Consider the following 12,391-nt stretch of genomic DNA (forward strand, 5'->3'; position numbering starts at 1 on the left):
TCTAAGTTTTCTGTCCTTAGAGCATAGCATTGCTAGACTAAATCTTTCTCTTTGAACCCCTCTGTCCAGCGTGCAAGTTTCCAGAGATGAGAAAGTACAATCCCTTTTGCAAAAAGCTATGAAGTAGCTTTTGACTTGCAAAATGTGTAGCGCCTTCCGAATGATAAGCTTTAAATGTCTGCCTGTATATAGCTTTAGGGGTCTTTTTTAATTTCTACCCCATTACCAGGCAAAGGATACAGTAATGTGATTATAAGACAGATTCGGAGATGATTTTAAGACAACCCTTGTCGTATGACCACAGCACCTTTAGAAAGCCTATAGAACAAGATTTTTACAAAATTGGTCGTCCTAGTGAAAAATAAGCTTTTCCAAATGTTAATTGTTTGAAATTGAAACATGTTTTCTGATTTCATGTCCTTAAACATTTCATCATTTTGTGTGGCTTTTGTTCCCCTTCTTTCTTGACAGGAAGCTACTGTGAACACATAAGACAATTCCCTTCACCCCTTGCAATTTAAGAAGACAGTTACCTCCCACCACTTTCATATTGTTCTCCAACTGGGCCATAAACTTTTCTGGCAACTATGCTTTTGCCTGCCATCTCAGAGGTTTAAGGTTCCAAAAGCTGGGGGTGGTATTCTAAAAGTTTAGCGAAATATTGAGAGGTAACTCAGGAGCAGTTTGAAAGATCTAGAAGTTGATTGTCCAATGACACAGAAGGGCTGGGATGAACATGTCCTGTGAAAAATGGACATACTAAAGAAGAGTCATGTCAAATGTTGACATTTTTGATAACATTATAATAGAAAAGCGGTTACATTGCAAAACCCTATGATTTGGACGCTATGATTTTTTTCCTTCCCGGCAGGAAACCCATATAAGCTACCATCGTGTGATCTCTGTTGTTTTGGACAGCAGTACTCACCCTGTTTCCAACATCATACGCAATTTGATCAAGGTCATCGCGTTGCCAAGGCTTGTCATGGAACTAATGCCTCCCCGTGCCCACAGACTGTAAGGTTCCATGGTGTAACGGTTAGCACTCTGGACTTTGAATCCAGCGATCCGAGTTCAAATCTCGGTGGAACCTTTAAGAAATTCCTTCAGCCAAAGATTGTTTTCATGACTTTTGGGGCAGAGATTGAGTTAAAAATCAAGACCTTTATTTCATGACCCCAAACATGCTGATAAAAGGTTCAAAAGGGACACTCTTCTGCACGTCTATGGTTTTCCCAATGAAACCATCAGTTTACTTCTTAGTGCAGCCAGAAGACTCCCATTCAAACAGAGTGCTTGGGGAACAATCAACCCTGATCTAGGATGTTAAGCTGTGTAGCAAAGGGAATGAAACCCATGCATCTGGCTTCCTGCATGTAGTAGTCGTGGCCGAGTGGTTAAGGCGATGGACTTGAAATCCATTGGGATCTCCCCGCGCAGGTTCATATCCTGCTGACTACGTCTAAGTTTTCTGTCCTTAGAGCATAGCATTGCTAGACTAAATCTTTCTCTTTGAACCCCTCTGTCCAGCGTGCAAGTTTCCAGAGATGAGAAAGTACAATCCCTTTTGCAAAAAGCTATGAAGTAGCTTTTGACTTGCAAAATGTGTAGCGCCTTCCGAATGATAAGCTTTAAATGTCTGCCTGTATATAGCTTTAGGCGTCTTTTTGAATTTCTACCCCATTACAAGGCAAAGGATACAGTAATGTGATTATAAGACAGATTCGGAGATGATTTTAAGACAACCCTTGTCGTATGACCACAGCACCTTTAGAAAGCCTGTAGAACAAGATTTTTACAAAATTGGTCGTCCTAGTGAAAAATAAGCTTTTCCAAATGTTAATTGTTTGAAATTGAAACATGTTTTCTGATTTCATGTCCTTAAACATTTCATCATTTTGTGTGGCTTTTGTTCCCCTTCTTTCTTGACAGGAAGCTACTGTGAACACATAAGACAATTCCCTTCACCCCTTGCAATTTAAGAAGACAGTTACCTCCCACCACTTTCATATTGTTCTCCAACTGGGCCATAAACTTTTCTGGCAACTATGCTTTTGCCTGCCATCTCAGAGGTTTAAGGTTCCAAAAGCTGGGGGTGGTATTCTAAAAGTTTAGCGAAATATTGAGAGGTAACTCAGGAGCAGTTTGAAAGATCTAGAAGTTGATTGTCCAATGACACAGAAGGGCTGGGATGAACATGTCCTGTGAAAAATGGACATACTGAAGAAGAGTCATGTCAAATGTTGACATTTTTGATAACATTATATTAGAAAAGCGGTTACATTGCAAAACCCTATGATTTGGACGCTATGATTTTTTTCCTTCCCGGCAGGAAACCCATATAAGCTACCATCGTGTGATCTCTGTTGTTTTGGACAGCAGTACTCACCCTGTTTCCAACATCATACGCAATTTGATCAAGGTCATCGCGTTGCCAAGGCTTGTCATGGAACTAATGCCTCCCCGTGCCCACAGACTGTAAGGTTCCATGGTGTAACGGTTAGCACTCTGGACTTTGAATCCAGCGATCCGAGTTCAAATCTCGGTGGAACCTTTAAGAAATTCCTTCAGCCAAAGATTGTTTTCATGACTTTTGGGGCAGAGATTGAGTTAAAAATCAAGACCTTTATTTCATGACCCCAAACATGCTGATAAAAGGTTCAAAAGGGACACTCTTCTGCACGTCTATGGTTTTCCCAATGAAACCATCAGTTTACTTCTTAGTGCAGCCAGAAGACTCCCATTCAAACAGAGTGCTTGGGGAACAATCAACCCTGATCTAGGATGTTAAGCTGTGTAGCAAAGGGAATGAAACCCATGCATCTGGCTTCCTGCATGTAGTAGTCGTGGCCGAGTGGTTAAGGCGAAGGACTTGAAATCCATTGGGGTCTCCCCGCGCAGGTTCATATCCTGCCGACTACGTCTAAGTTTTCTGTCCTTAGAGCATAGCATTGCTAGACTAAATCTTTCTCTTTGAACCCCTCTGTCCAGCGTGCAAGTTTCCAGAGATGAGAAAGTACAATCCCTTTTGCAAAAAGCTATGAAGTAGCTTTTGACTTGCAAAATGTGTAGCGCCTTCCGAATGATAAGCTTTAAATGTCTGCCTGTATATAGCTTTAGGCGTCTTTTTTAATTTCTACCCCATTACCAGGCAAAGGATACAGTAATGTGATTATAAGACAGATTCGGAGATGATTTTAAGACAACCCTTGTCGTATGACCACAGCACCTTTAGAAAGCCTATAGAACAAGATTTTTACAAAATTGGTCGTCCTAGTGAAAAATAAGCTTTTCCAAATGTTAATTGTTTGAAATTGAAACATGTTTTCTGATTTCATGTCCTTAAACATTTCATCATTTTGTGTGGCTTTTGTTCCCCTTCTTTCTTGACAGGAAGCTACTGTGAACACATAAGACAATTCCCTTCACCCCTTGCAATTTAAGAAGACAGTTACCTCCCACCACTTTCATATTGTTCTCCAACTGGGCCATAAACTTTTCTGGCAACTATGCTTTTGCCTGCCATCTCAGAGGTTTAAGGTTCCAAAAGCTGGGGGTGGTATTCTAAAAGTTTAGCGAAATATTGAGAGGTAACTCAGGAGCAGTTTGAAAGATCTAGAAGTTGATTGTCCAATGACACAGAAGGGCTGGGATGAACATGTCCTGTGAAAAATGGACATACTAAAGAAGAGTCATGTCAAATGTTGACATTTTTGATAACATTATATTAGAAAAGCGGTTACATTGCAAAACCCTATGATTTGGACGCTATGATTTTTTTCCTTCCCGGCAGGAAACCCATATAAGCTACCATCGTGTGATCTCTGTTGTTTTGGACAGCAGTACTCACCCTGTTTCCAACATCATACGCAATTTGATCAAGGTCATCGCGTTGCCCAGGCTTGTCATGGAACTAATGCCTCCCCGTGCCCACAGACTGTAAGGTTCCATGGTGTAACGGTTAGCACTCTGGACTTTGAATCCAGCGATCCGAGTTCAAATCTCGGTGGAACCTTTAAGAAATTCCTTCAGCCAAAGATTGTTTTCATGACTTTTGGGGCAGAGATTGAGTTAAAAATCAAGACCTTTATTTCATGACCCCAAACATGCTGATAAAAGGTTCAAAAGGGACACTCTTCTGCACGTCTATGGTTTTCCCAATGAAACCATCAGTTTACTTCTTAGTGCAGCCAGAAGACTCCCATTCAAACAGAGTGCTTGGGGAACAATCAACCCTGATCTAGGATGTTAAGCTGTGTAGCAAAGGGAATGAAACCCATGCATCTGGCTTCCTGCATGTAGTAGTCGTGGCCGAGTGGTTAAGGCGATGGACTTGAAATCCATTGGGATCTCCCCGCGCAGGTTCATATCCTGCTGACTACGTCTAAGTTTTCTGTCCTTAGAGCATAGCATTGCTAGACTAAATCTTTCTCTTTGAACCCCTCTGTCCAGCGTGCAAGTTTCCAGAGATGAGAAAGTACAATCCCTTTTGCAAAAAGCTATGAAGTAGCTTTTGACTTGCAAAATGTGTAGCGCCTTCCGAATGATAAGCTTTAAATGTCTGCCTGTATATAGCTTTAGGCGTCTTTTTGAATTTCTACCCCATTACAAGGCAAAGGATACAGTAATGTGATTATAAGACAGATTCGGAGATGATTTTAAGACAACTCTTGTCGTATGACCACAGCACCTTTATAAAGCCTATAGAACAAGATTTTTACAAAATTGGTCTTCCTAGTGAAAAATAAGCTTTTCCAAATGTTAATTGTTTGAAATTGAAACATGTTTTCTGATTTCATGTCCTTAAACATTTCATCATTTTGTGTGGCTTTTGTTCCCCTTCTTTCTTGACAGGAAGCTACTGTGAACACATAAGACAATTCCCTTCACCCCTTGCAATTTAAGAAGACAGTTACCTCCCACCACTTTCATATTGTTCTCCAACTGGGCCATAAACTTTTCTGGCAACTATGCTTTTGCCTGCCATCTCAGAGGTTTAAGGTTCCAAAAGCTGGGGGTGGTATTCTAAAAGTTTAGCGAAATATTGAGAGGTAACTCAGGAGCAGTTTGAAAGATCTAGAAGTTGATTGTCCAATGACACAGAAGGGCTGGGATGAACATGTCCTGTGAAAAATGGACATACTGAAGAAGAGTCATGTCAAATGTTGACATTTTTGATAACATTATATTAGAAAAGCGGTTACATTGCAAAACCCTATGATTTGGACGCTATGATTTTTTTCCTTCCCGGCAGGAAACCCATATAAGCTACCATCGTGTGATCTCTGTTGTTTTGGACAGCAGTACTCACCCTGTTTCCAACATCATACGCAATTTGATCAAGGTCATCGCGTTGCCAAGGCTTGTCATGGAACTAATGCCTCCCCGTGCCCACAGACTGTAAGGTTCCATGGTGTAACGGTTAGCACTCTGGACTTTGAATCCAGCGATCCGAGTTCAAATCTCGGTGGAACCTTTAAGAAATTCCTTCAGCCAAAGATTGTTTTCATGACTTTTGGGGCAGAGATTGAGTTAAAAATCAAGACCTTTATTTCATGACCCCAAACATGCTGATAAAAGGTTCAAAAGGGACACTCTTCTGCACGTCTATGGTTTTCCCAATGAAACCATCAGTTTACTTCTTAGTGCAGCCAGAAGACTCCCATTCAAACAGAGTGCTTGGGGAACAATCAACCCTGATCTAGGATGTTAAGCTGTGTAGCAAAGGGAATGAAACCCATGCATCTGGCTTCCTGCATGTAGTAGTCGTGGCCGAGTGGTTAAGGCGAAGGACTTGAAATCCATTGGGGTCTCCCCGCGCAGGTTCATATCCTGCCGACTACGTCTAAGTTTTCTGTCCTTAGAGCATAGCATTGCTAGAATAAATCTTTCTCTTTGAACCCCTCTGTCCAGCGTGCAAGTTTCCAGAGATGAGAAAGTACAATCCCTTTTGCAAAAAGCTATGAAGTAGCTTTTGACTTGCAAAATGTGTAGCGCCTTCCGAATGATAAGCTTTAAATGTCTGCCTGTATATAGCTTTAGGCGTCTTTTTTAATTTCTACCCCATTACCAGGCAAAGGATACAGTAATGTGATTATAAGACAGATTCGGAGATGATTTTAAGACAACCCTTGTCGTATGACCACAGCACCTTTAGAAAGCCTATAGAACAAGATTTTTACAAAATTGGTCGTCCTAGTGAAAAATAAGCTTTTCCAAATGTTAATTGTTTGAAATTGAAACATGTTTTCTGATTTCATGTCCTTAAACATTTCATCATTTTGTGTGGCTTTTGTTCCCCTTCTTTCTTGACAGGAAGCTACTGTGAACACATAAGACAATTCCCTTCACCCCTTGCAATTTAAGAAGACAGTTACCTCCCACCACTTTCATATTGTTCTCCAACTGGGCCATAAACTTTTCTGGCAACTATGCTTTTGCCTGCCATCTCAGAGGTTTAAGGTTCCAAAAGCTGGGGGTGGTATTCTAAAAGTTTAGCGAAATATTGAGAGGTAACTCAGGAGCAGTTTGAAAGATCTAGAAGTTGATTGTCCAATGACACAGAAGGGCTGGGATGAACATGTCCTGTGAAAAATGGACATACTAAAGAAGAGTCATGTCAAATGTTTACATTTTTGATAACATTATATTAGAAAAGCGGTTACATTGCAAAACCCTATGATTTGGACGCTATGATTTTTTTCCTTCCCGGCAGGAAACCCATATAAGCTACCATCGTGTGATCTCTGTTGTTTTGGACAGCAGTACTCACCCTGTTTCCAACATCATACGCAATTTGATCAAGGTCATCGCGTTGCCAAGGCTTGTCATGGAACTAATGCCTCCCCGTGCCCACAGACTGTAAGGTTCCATGGTGTAACGGTTAGCACTCTGGACTTTGAATCCAGCGATCCGAGTTCAAATCTCGGTGGAACCTTTAAGAAATTCCTTCAGCCAAAGATTGTTTTCATGACTTTTGGGGCAGAGATTGAGTTAAAAATCAAGACCTTTATTTCATGACCCCAAACATGCTGATAAAAGGTTCAAAAGGGACACTCTTCTGCACGTCTATGGTTTTCCCAATGAAACCATCAGTTTACTTCTTAGTGCAGCCAGAAGACTCCCATTCAAACAGAGTGCTTGGGGAACAATCAACCCTGATCTAGGATGTTAAGCTGTGTAGCAAAGGGAATGAAACCCATGCATCTGGCTTCCTGCATGTAGTAGTCGTGGCCGAGTGGTTAAGGTGATGGACTTGAAATCCATTGGGGTCTCCCCGCGCAGGTTCATATCCTGCTGACTACGTCTAAGTTTTCTGTCCTTAGAGCATAGCATTGCTAGACTAAATCTTTCTCTTTGAACCCCTCTGTCCAGCGTGCAAGTTTCCAGAGATGAGAAAGTACAATCCCTTTTGCAAAAAGCTATGAAGTAGCTTTTGACTTGCAAAATGTGTAGCGCCTTCCGAATGATAAGCTTTAAATGTCTGCCTGTATATAGCTTTAGGGGTCTTTTTTAATTTCTACCCCATTACCAGGCAAAGGATACAGTAATGTGATTATAAGACAGATTCGGAGATGATTTTAAGACAACCCTTGTCGTATGACCACAGCACCTTTAGAAAGCCTATAGAACAAGATTTTTACAAAATTGGTCGTCCTAGTGAAAAATAAGCTTTTCCAAATGTTAATTGTTTGAAATTGAAACATGTTTTCTGATTTCATGTCCTTAAACATTTCATCATTTTGTGTGGCTTTTGTTCCCCTTCTTTCTTGACAGGAAGCTACTGTGAACACATAAGACAATTCCCTTCACCCCTTGCAATTTAAGAAGACAGTTACCTCCCACCACTTTCATATTGTTCTCCAACTGGGCCATAAACTTTTCTGGCAACTATGCTTTTGCCTGCCATCTCAGAGGTTTAAGGTTCCAAAAGCTGGGGGTGGTATTCTAAAAGTTTAGCGAAATATTGAGAGGTAACTCAGGAGCAGTTTGAAAGATCTAGAAGTTGATTGTCCAATGACACAGAAGGGCTGGGATGAACATGTCCTGTGAAAAATGGACATACTAAAGAAGAGTCATGTCAAATGTTGACATTTTTGATAACATTATATTAGAAAAGCGGTTACATTGCAAAACCCTATGATTTGGACGCTATGATTTTTTTCCTTCCCGGCAGGAAACCCATATAAGCTACCATCGTGTGATCTCTGTTGTTTTGGACAGCAGTACTCACCCTGTTTCCAACATCATACGCAATTTGATCAAGGTCATCGCGTTGCCAAGGCTTGTCATGGAACTAATGCCTCCCCGTGCCCACAGACTGTAAGGTTCCATGGTGTAACGGTTAGCACTCTGGACTTGGAATCCAGCGATCCGAGTTCAAATCTCGGTGGAACCTTTAAGAAATTCCTTCAGCCAAAGATTGTTTTCATGACTTTTGGGGCAGAGATTGAGTTAAAAATCAAGACCTTTATTTCATGACCCCAAACATGCTGATAAAAGGTTCAAAAGGGACACTCTTCTGCACGTCTATGGTTTTCCCAATGAAACCATCAGTTTACTTCTTAGTGCAGCCAGAAGACTCCCATTCAAACAGAGTGCTTGGGGAACAATCAACCCTGATCTAGGATGTTAAGCTGTGTAGCAAAGGGAATGAAACCCATGCATCTGGCTTCCTGCATGTAGTAGTCGTGGCCGAGTGGTTAAGGCGATGGACTTGAAATCCATTGGGGTCTCCCCGCGCAGGTTCATATCCTGCCGACTACGTCTAAGTTTTCTGTCCTTAGAGCATAGCATTGCTAGACTAAATCTTTCTCTTTGAACCCCTCTGTCCAGCGTGCAAGTTTCCAGAGATGAGAAAGTACAATCCCTTTTGCAAAAAGCTATGAAGTAGCTTTTGACTTGCAAAATGTGTAGCGCCTTCCGAATGATAAGCTTTAAATGTCTGCCTGTATATAGCTTTAGGCGTCTTTTTGAATTTCTACCCCATTACAAGGCAAAGGATACAGTAATGTGATTATAAGACAGATTCGGAGATGATTTTAAGACAACCCTTGTCGTATGACCACAGCACCTTTAGAAAGCCTGTAGAACAAGATTTTTACAAAATTGGTCGTCCTAGTGAAAAATAAGCTTTTCCAAATGTTAATTGTTTGAAATTGAAACATGTTTTCTGATTTCATGTCCTTAAACATTTCATCATTTTGTGTGGCTTTTGTTCCCCTTCTTTCTTGACAGGAAGCTACTGTGAACACATAAGACAATTCCCTTCACCCCTTGCAATTTAAGAAGACAGTTACCTCCCACCACTTTCATATTGTTCTCCAACTGGGCCATAAACTTTTCTGGCAACTATGCTTTTGCCTGCCATCTCAGAGGTTTAAGGTTCCAAAAGCTGGGGGTGGTATTCTAAAAGTTTAGCGAAATATTGAGAGGTAACTCAGGAGCAGTTTGAAAGATCTAGAAGTTGATTGTCCAATGACACAGAAGGGCTGGGATGAACATGTCCTGTGAAAAATGGACATACTGAAGAAGAGTCATGTCAAATGTTGACATTTTTGATAACATTATATTAGAAAAGCGGTTACATTGCAAAACCCTATGATTTGGACGCTATGATTTTTTTCCTTCCCGGCAGGAAACCCATATAAGCTACCATCGTGTGATCTCTGTTGTTTTGGACAGCAGTACTCACCCTGTTTCCAACATCATACGCAATTTGATCAAGGTCATCGCGTTGCCAAGGCTTGTCATGGAACTAATGCCTCCCCGTGCCCACAGACTGTAAGGTTCCATGGTGTAACGGTTAGCACTCTGGACTTTGAATCCAGCGATCCGAGTTCAAATCTCGGTGGAACCTTTAAGAAATTCCTTCAGCCAAAGATTGTTTTCATGACTTTTGGGGCAGAGATTGAGTTAAAAATCAAGACCTTTATTTCATGACCCCAAACATGCTGATAAAAGGTTCAAAAGGGACACTCTTCTGCACGTCTATGGTTTTCCCAATGAAACCATCAGTTTACTTCTTAGTGCAGCCAGAAGACTCCCATTCAAACAGAGTGCTTGGGGAACAATCAACCCTGATCTAGGATGTTAAGCTGTGTAGCAAAGGGAATGAAACCCATGCATCTGGCTTCCTGCATGTAGTAGTCGTGGCCGAGTGGTTAAGGCGAAGGACTTGAAATCCATTGGGGTCTCCCCGCGCAGGTTCATATCCTGCCGACTACGTCTAAGTTTTCTGTCCTTAGAGCATAGCATTGCTAGACTAAATCTTTCTCTTTGAACCCCTCTGTCCAGCGTGCAAGTTTCCAGAGATGAGAAAGTACAATCCCTTTTGCAAAAAGCTATGAAGTAGCTTTTGACTTGCAAAATGTGTAGCGCCTTCCGAATGATAAGCTTTAAATGTCTGCCTGTATATAGCTTTAGGCGTCTTTTTTAATTTCTACCCCATTACCAGGCAAAGGATACAGTAATGTGATTATAAGACAGATTCGGAGATGATTTTAAGACAACCCTTGTCGTATGACCACAGCACCTTTAGAAAGCCTATAGAACAAGATTTTTACAAAATTGGTCGTCCTAGTGAAAAATAAGCTTTTCCAAATGTTAATTGTTTGAAATTGAAACATGTTTTCTGATTTCATGTCCTTAAACATTTCATCATTTTGTGTGGCTTTTGTTCCCCTTCTTTCTTGACAGGAAGCTACTGTGAACACATAAGACAATTCCCTTCACCCCTTGCAATTTAAGAAGACAGTTACCTCCCACCACTTTCATATTGTTCTCCAACTGGGCCATAAACTTTTCTGGCAACTATGCTTTTGCCTGCCATCTCAGAGGTTTAAGGTTCCAAAAGCTGGGGGTGGTATTCTAAAAGTTTAGCGAAATATTGAGAGGTAACTCAGGAGCAGTTTGAAAGATCTAGAAGTTGATTGTCCAATGACACAGAAGGGCTGGGATGAACATGTCCTGTGAAAAATGGACATACTAAAGAAGAGTCATGTCAAATGTTGACATTTTTGATAACATTATATTAGAAAAGCGGTTACATTGCAAAACCCTATGATTTGGACGCTATGATTTTTTTCCTTCCCGGCAGGAAACCCATATAAGCTACCATCGTGTGATCTCTGTTGTTTTGGACAGCAGTACTCACCCTGTTTCCAACATCATACGCAATTTGATCAAGGTCATCGCGTTGCCCAGGCTTGTCATGGAACTAATGCCTCCCCGTGCCCACAGACTGTAAGGTTCCATGGTGTAACGGTTAGCACTCTGGACTTTGAATCCAGCGATCCGAGTTCAAATCTCGGTGGAACCTTTAAGAAATTCCTTCAGCCAAAGATTGTTTTCATGACTTTTGGGGCAGAGATTGAGTTAAAAATCAAGACCTTTATTTCATGACCCCAAACATGCTGATAAAAGGTTCAAAAGGGACACTCTTCTGCACGTCTATGGTTTTCCCAATGAAACCATCAGTTTACTTCTTAGTGCAGCCAGAAGACTCCCATTCAAACAGAGTGCTTGGGGAACAATCAACCCTGATCTAGGATGTTAAGCTGTGTAGCAAAGGGAATGAAACCCATGCATCTGGCTTCCTGCATGTAGTAGTCGTGGCCGAGTGGTTAAGGCGATGGACTTGAAATCCATTGGGATCTCCCCGCGCAGGTTCATATCCTGCTGACTACGTCTAAGTTTTCTGTCCTTAGAGCATAGCATTGCTAGACTAAATCTTTCTCTTTGAACCCCTCTGTCCAGCGTGCAAGTTTCCAGAGATGAGAAAGTACAATCCCTTTTGCAAAAAGCTATGAAGTAGCTTTTGACTTGCAAAATGTGTAGCGCCTTCCGAATGATAAGCTTTAAATGTCTGCCTGTATATAGCTTTAGGCGTCTTTTTGAATTTCTACCCCATTACAAGGCAAAGGATACAGTAATGTGATTATAAGACAGATTCGGAGATGATTTTAAGACAACTCTTGTCGTATGACCACAGCACCTTTATAAAGCCTATAGAACAAGATTTTTACAAAATTGGTCTTCCTAGTGAAAAATAAGCTTTTCCAAATGTTAATTGTTTGAAATTGAAACATGTTTTCTGATTTCATGTCCTTAAACATTTCATCATTTTGTGTGGCTTTTGTTCCCCTTCTTTCTTGACAGGAAGCTACTGTGAACACATAAGACAATTCCCTTCACCCCTTGCAATTTAAGAAGACAGTTACCTCCCACCACTTTCATATTGTTCTCCAACTGGGCCATAAACTTTTCTGGCAACTATGCTTTTGCCTGCCATCTCAGAGGTTTAAGGTTCCAAAAGCTGGGGGTGGTATTCTAAAAGTTTAGCGAAATATTGAGAGGTAACTCAGGAGCAGTTTGAAAGATCTAGAAGTTG

General features: G+C 41.1%; 15 non-coding genes across 15 annotated transcripts; all 15 read left to right on the forward strand.

Moving 5' to 3' along the window:
• Positions 1–1,021: 1,021 nt before the first annotated feature.
• TRNAQ-UUG (transfer RNA glutamine (anticodon UUG)) lies at positions 1,022–1,093 on the forward strand. Its single transcript has one exon. It is a non-coding gene; the product is annotated as a tRNA-Gln (tRNA).
• Positions 1,094–1,379: 286 nt separating this feature from the next.
• On the forward strand, positions 1,380–1,461 carry TRNAS-UGA (transfer RNA serine (anticodon UGA)). Its single transcript has one exon. It is a non-coding gene; the product is annotated as a tRNA-Ser (tRNA).
• Positions 1,462–2,482: 1,021 nt separating this feature from the next.
• On the forward strand, positions 2,483–2,554 carry TRNAQ-UUG (transfer RNA glutamine (anticodon UUG)). Its single transcript has one exon. It is a non-coding gene; the product is annotated as a tRNA-Gln (tRNA).
• Positions 2,555–2,840: 286 nt separating this feature from the next.
• On the forward strand, positions 2,841–2,922 carry TRNAS-UGA (transfer RNA serine (anticodon UGA)). Its single transcript has one exon. It is a non-coding gene; the product is annotated as a tRNA-Ser (tRNA).
• Positions 2,923–3,943: 1,021 nt separating this feature from the next.
• TRNAQ-UUG (transfer RNA glutamine (anticodon UUG)) lies at positions 3,944–4,015 on the forward strand. Its single transcript has one exon. It is a non-coding gene; the product is annotated as a tRNA-Gln (tRNA).
• Positions 4,016–4,301: 286 nt separating this feature from the next.
• Positions 4,302–4,383, forward strand: TRNAS-UGA (transfer RNA serine (anticodon UGA)). The gene has a single exon. It is a non-coding gene; the product is annotated as a tRNA-Ser (tRNA).
• A 1,021-nt stretch (positions 4,384–5,404) lies between these two features.
• On the forward strand, positions 5,405–5,476 carry TRNAQ-UUG (transfer RNA glutamine (anticodon UUG)). Its single transcript has one exon. It is a non-coding gene; the product is annotated as a tRNA-Gln (tRNA).
• A 286-nt stretch (positions 5,477–5,762) lies between these two features.
• TRNAS-UGA (transfer RNA serine (anticodon UGA)) lies at positions 5,763–5,844 on the forward strand. Its single transcript has one exon. It is a non-coding gene; the product is annotated as a tRNA-Ser (tRNA).
• Positions 5,845–6,865: 1,021 nt separating this feature from the next.
• On the forward strand, positions 6,866–6,937 carry TRNAQ-UUG (transfer RNA glutamine (anticodon UUG)). The gene has a single exon. It is a non-coding gene; the product is annotated as a tRNA-Gln (tRNA).
• Positions 6,938–7,223: 286 nt separating this feature from the next.
• Positions 7,224–7,305, forward strand: TRNAS-UGA (transfer RNA serine (anticodon UGA)). The gene has a single exon. It is a non-coding gene; the product is annotated as a tRNA-Ser (tRNA).
• Positions 7,306–8,684: 1,379 nt separating this feature from the next.
• TRNAS-UGA (transfer RNA serine (anticodon UGA)) lies at positions 8,685–8,766 on the forward strand. Its single transcript has one exon. It is a non-coding gene; the product is annotated as a tRNA-Ser (tRNA).
• A 1,021-nt stretch (positions 8,767–9,787) lies between these two features.
• TRNAQ-UUG (transfer RNA glutamine (anticodon UUG)) lies at positions 9,788–9,859 on the forward strand. Its single transcript has one exon. It is a non-coding gene; the product is annotated as a tRNA-Gln (tRNA).
• Positions 9,860–10,145: 286 nt separating this feature from the next.
• TRNAS-UGA (transfer RNA serine (anticodon UGA)) lies at positions 10,146–10,227 on the forward strand. The gene has a single exon. It is a non-coding gene; the product is annotated as a tRNA-Ser (tRNA).
• A 1,021-nt stretch (positions 10,228–11,248) lies between these two features.
• TRNAQ-UUG (transfer RNA glutamine (anticodon UUG)) lies at positions 11,249–11,320 on the forward strand. Its single transcript has one exon. It is a non-coding gene; the product is annotated as a tRNA-Gln (tRNA).
• Positions 11,321–11,606: 286 nt separating this feature from the next.
• TRNAS-UGA (transfer RNA serine (anticodon UGA)) lies at positions 11,607–11,688 on the forward strand. Its single transcript has one exon. It is a non-coding gene; the product is annotated as a tRNA-Ser (tRNA).
• The last annotated feature ends 703 nt before the right edge of the window (positions 11,689–12,391 follow it).

The sequence above is a fragment of the Engystomops pustulosus genome, chromosome 7 (genome assembly GCF_040894005.1).
Source record: "Engystomops pustulosus chromosome 7, aEngPut4.maternal, whole genome shotgun sequence".
NCBI lineage: Eukaryota > Metazoa > Chordata > Amphibia > Anura > Leptodactylidae > Engystomops > Engystomops pustulosus.